This window comes from Crocuta crocuta, unplaced genomic scaffold (assembly GCF_008692635.1).
Source record: "Crocuta crocuta isolate KB4526 unplaced genomic scaffold, BGI_CrCroc_1.0 scaffold82, whole genome shotgun sequence".
Classification (NCBI taxonomy): domain Eukaryota; kingdom Metazoa; phylum Chordata; class Mammalia; order Carnivora; family Hyaenidae; genus Crocuta; species Crocuta crocuta.
This window is the reverse complement of record NW_027528352.1, coordinates 1295272-1300914: the sequence shown is the minus strand read 5'-3', so window position 1 is coordinate 1300914 and position 5643 is coordinate 1295272.

The following is a 5643-nucleotide window of genomic DNA, read 5'->3' as shown; positions in this document are numbered from 1 at the left end:
GAAGCAGGCTCTGCACTAAGAGCAGAGCCCAGTGCAGTTCTGGAACCTGCAAACCATTGAGATCATGACCTCAGCCAAAGTTGGATGCTTAGCTGACTGATCTACCTAGGCATCCCAAATCATTTTGTATGTGATGTGAATGTGGGTCTAACTCCATCCTTTTGCATATAATATCCAGTCATCCCAGCACCATTTGTGGAAAAGACTATTCTTTCTTGGTTGAATTGTCTTGGCACTCTTGTTGAAAATCAGTTTGCTCTTAATGTGAAGGTCAACTTCTTTTTGAAACTCCTATCATGCCCAATGACACTGTTCAAAATATGGACAGCCTCCACCTAAACAAGTGGTCTCCTCTACATGCTCACTGGAAGCTTTCAGCAGTACTTGACAGAGTCAGTGAGGCATTGCCTCATTATTGAAACTTTATCCTTTGTATTTCTAGCCTCACACTACACGGAGATAAAAAAAAATTCCCATGTTCCAGCCCCACAGTCCCCAAGAAAACTCTTCCTCTCTTCCTTTCATGCTTGGAAGGCTGATCTCAGGAATCTTCTGTCCATGAAGCCCCATCCCACCACTCTCTTCCTCATTCTGCCCTCTGAGAATGCATACCTAACCTATGACCCAGACCACCTCTGTTAGACTTTTAACTTTTACTCATACATGCTTTACTCTCACTGCCTCATTTAGACAGTAAGTTCATTTTGTGTTAGTCTACTATTGCTGCATACAAATTGCTACAAATTTATTGCAAACTCACTCATTACCTCACAGTTCTTTAAGTCAGAAGTCTGAGCAGAGTGACTGGATTCTCTGCTCTGTGTCTAACCTGGCTGAAATCAAGGGTCATCTTGGCTATGTTCTCATCTGAGGCTAAGGATACTCTTCCAAATTCAAGGGGTTGTTTGCAGAATTCAGTTCCCTGCAGTTATAGGACTGAGTTCCCCCTCCCTGGCTGCCTGTTGATCAGGGGGAGGTTCTCAGTTCCTAGAAGCTGCCTATAGCTCCTTGCTTGCCACACGGTCTTATCTACGAATCCTCTTTTCAACATGGCAGCTTCCTTTTGCAAGGCCAGAAGCAGAATCTCTCTGTTGTATCCCTCCTCTTCCAGGAAGGGCCCAGTCCCTGTTAGGGGCTTATTTGATTAGGTCAGGCAGCCTGGAATAATCTCCATTTCAATGAGCTCAAAGTCAAATCGTTTGGTACCTTAATTATACCTGCAAAAATTTTTCAAGTTTGTAATGTAATATAACCTAATCAATGAAGTGACATTCATCATATTCAGCCCTCTCCGCACTCAAGAGGAAGGGATAATACAAAGCATATACACAAGGGGCAGGAATATTGGTTGCCATCTTAGATTTCTGCCTAACCACACATAAGCACAGACCTCAAAAGTTAAATCTTGCATGATTATAACATTTAGCAATCTTTCTCATTTACACCCATGTTATAGGCCATTATCACCATTGTACAGTTGGAGAAATTATTGAATCCAAGGTCACAAAACTATACAGTGGGCGATCAAAGAATAGAATCTATTTATCCCCCTGTCTCCAAATCTCTCTTTGCTACAGAACCACCACCCTGTGAAAGATTATATCTTATAACTATAAACCACAATCACAATACCACCTGACATGTAATAATAATAACTGACAAAGCTTTGCCTCAGACACAATGTCATTTAATTGTCATGGCAACCTATTAGTGTGGGTTTTATCATTTCTTCTTCAAATGAGGAAACAATTGAGTCCCACAGCAGAGCACAAAGCACAATAAAGAACAAATAATAAGCTCCCTGTTTTTGGTACTATTATAAACCAATTTATCTAGACCACCAAACAAAGTACTACAGGAAAAATGCAAAGGGATATTATTCCTGCCCTAAAAGGATTTATTTATTGGTAATATGTCAGGAATTTATTAATATAATGCATTCCTAAGATTAATTAGATTTAAATAAAGCCAATAAAAAAGTTCAGCTGCATAATAAAATCTACACAAGACTTTGCTTTTGAAAGTCTAGCCTACAGATCAGCCAACTATGCCCCACTGACCAAATCCTGGCTACTACCTGCTTTTGGATGGCCCATGAGCTAAGACTAATTTTTACTTTTCTAAGGGGTTAGAAAAAGGTTTAAAGAAAATCATTTTTTGATTTGTAAAAATTATATAAAATTCAAATTTTAGTGTCCATAAATAAAGTTGTATCGAAACACAGCCACACTCATCCATTTTTGTATGACCTATGTTTGTCATGTTACAACAGCAGGGTTAAATAGTTGTGGCAGACTGAATGCCCCACAAAGTCTAAAATGTTTACTATCTTGCCCTTTACAGAGAGCATTTGCTGGGCCCTTGTTCTACCCCCACTTAAGCTGAGTGGATAAGAAGGAGGGGGGTGGAGATGCTCCCAGTGTTGAGGAGTGGAGTGGCAGGAACACATCTCTCCAGCTTTTGGAGAAGAGAAGCCATAAGTGGCTGTTGGAGCCCTTAGACACAGCAGTTTCTGAAACCCAGGGCCTGGATAGAAGCAGAACCTCAGCTGCAAAGGCTACCCAGCTGCTTCACAGCTTTTAGAAGGGAGGGAGCTGCCAAGAAATAAGACTGCCTTGGACATGGAACCCAGTCCATGCTGGCTGAAACAAAAAAACACTGGTAGCAGTAGACTCTGGGTCTGAGGAGTGGGCACCTCCCCAAGCCCCCAGTGCCTCACAGTGTCATTGTATCTTTCTAAACAAGGAGAGGAAGACAACCAAGTGACGCTGGATGTCTAAGTGTGTGTTCTGCAAAAAGTAGACCCTCAAAAAAAAGAAAACCAAAAAGCCAAATAAACAAAAAAAGTAGACCCTCTGACAAGAATTCAGGTGCAAGCATTTTTGGGGAGGTGACCCCAGGAAACATAGTGAGGCATTAGGGTGGGGGTGTAGATAAATAACGGTATAATGCTGGGAGTTGTTACTGCTACGGGCAACTGGGACTCAGTACCACGGGGGACTTGTGAAAGAAATTGCACTCACCTCAGAAATGTCCCACCAGGGATGAAGGCAAGGGGTATGTGGCCTTCAGTTTTCTCCTCTCACTGAAAGATAGTTGTTCACAGGAGTAATAACCTTGAAACACTTCCACCTGCCCCTTGTGAGCTGAGCAAGCCTCCGGGGCTGGAGAAAGCCCATGGGAAGTGGCTACAGGTGCCTGAGGCATGAGGCATTAACAAGCTTCTCCGTGTTTCAGGGGAACCAGCGAGAAGAAGCTTCTCTGTGCTTCAGGGAACCACACATGTAGGAATGCAGCATTAAGAGTGTCTGCTACACGGAGCTTGTCCTCAGCCTCGCAGAGTTAGTGGGATTAGTGGAGGGGATTCAAATTAGATTTATTTTGATTAGAAAAAAAATAAAGGTACTTCCAGTGGCCAGAGCATATTGCGTTTCTGTGTACGTGTCTTAACTTCCCTATTAGAGAGCAAACTCAATGCCATGCATAAAGATGAGTCTTAACTTCTGCTTAATAAATTAGCCAATCAGGAAAAAGTATAAAGAAGGTTTTGCTCCCTCTTTTTTCATCACTGCCTATTAATGATACATGTAAACAACAAAAGCCATGAATATTGCTTAATAAGTTGCCCTTGAATGATCAAAATTGATCACCAAAACCAATGAAAGCTTATCAACTTTGAATCTTGATTCCCCATCTGAATATTTTTTTATTTCTTATGTTTATTTTTGAAAGAGAAAAAGAGAGTCAGATGAGTGGGGGAGGGGCAGAGAGAGAGAGGGAGACACAGAATCTAAAGCAGGCTCCAGGCTCCAAGCTGTTAGCACAGAGCCTGACACGGGGCTCGATCTTGTGAACCATGACATCATGACCTGAGCCAAAGTTGGACACTTAGCCGGCTGAGCCACCCAGACACTTTTCCATCACAAAGTTAACCCAGGCATCCTCTCTCCATCGCAGTATTTTAACAAATATGGCAGGTACACAGATGCTATAATATGCACTATATTTGAATAACAAAACAACTAGAGATATGAATAGATCATGGGGTTTACGGAAAGACTCATTTAGTTTTGTTTTATGATTTAAAAAAATACAAAGGACGGTAGTATTTCCAAATTAAATAAAATCCAGCCAGCCTTCCAGATTTTGAAGGGTTTATAATGGAAGCAACAGCTCGTAAGTGGGTCATGAACAATATTGTCCATTAATCATCTGAGGCCCACTGCATGTGCATGCCAGTTGCCAAGAAAGTTGTGAAACTCTGTCTCAAGGACAATGTGCTTTGTAAAATTCACTTCCCAATGAAGAAATCTAATATTTGGTTCATTAATATTTTCCACACATGTATGTGAAAGTGAACCCTGAACCAAGGGTCAGGGCAAAGCAACACAGCCCTACCTTGAAACAGCAAGAAAGATCTTAGTCATCAGTCTCATTAGTGCACATGTTCAGTAGTTTCTCCTTGTTGAGCCCCACTTAGTGCCACCTTTGGATAAATAACAGGCCTTTCAAACTTACCTTACTCAAAACAGAATTCCTGGTTGTTGGGTGTTTTTTTTCTAACTTGCTCTTCCATGTTTTAGTTATTTTTTTAATGTCTTTATTTTATTTTGAGAGACAGAGACAGAGAGCAAGCAGGAGAGGGGCAGAGAGAGAGGGAGACACAGAATCTGAAGCAGGCTCCAGGCTCTGAGCTGTCAGTACAGAGCCTGACGCAGGGCTCGAACCCACGGACCATGAGATTATGACCTGAGCCGAAGTCAGACACTTAACCGACTGAGCCACACAGGAGCCCCTTCCATGTTTTAGTTATTAATGGTATTACAGTCTTCCGAACCTCAGGTCAAAAATCTAAAAATCTTTCTTATTCTCTTTCTCTTATCCCTTGGTCTAATCAATACCTAACTTTTCTTGGCGTTTCCTCTAAAATATTTCTGGGATGGAATAATTTCTCAGCCCTACTGGGTTAATTGCCCTGGTCATAGCCACTGTCACCTGCCGTCTCTCACTTTGACGACTGTAGCAGCTTCCTGGCTTCATTTCTGTCCACTCTTGAGCTCCTTTCTCTATGCAGTAGCAGAGTAACCTTCTTAGAGTATAAATCATATCATGTAACCAATCTATTTAAAGTCCTCTAATGCTTCCCTCTGCACTAAAAATAAAACCCAAACACCCTTCTTGAGACTATCAACCTTCGCACGATCTGGCCTCTGCTATTTCGGTTATATATTGTTGCATAACAAACCATCCCAAAACTTAGTGCTTGAAGCAGTAACAACTTATCATATTTCATGATGTGCCGCAAAAGAACAGCTGGTCAGTTCTCTGCTCCATTTGGTATAGTCTAGGATCATTTGTATGGCTGTGTTTGGTTGGGAACCCATCTGGGACTGAAATGTCCAATATAGCTTTCACGTCTGGTGCCTCAGCCAGGATGGCTGGCTGGGCCTCTCCTTTTCCTCATAGTCCCTCAGCATTAGTGGGCAAGTTCAAATGTCTTTTTCTAGCAGCTGAATCTCAAGAGGACAGAAAAGGAAACTACCAGTATCCTTAAAGCCTAAGCCAAACACATAATATCAATTCCACCACATTCTATTGGTCAAAGCAAGTCACAAGGTCATCCCAGACTCAAAAGGTCTGGAG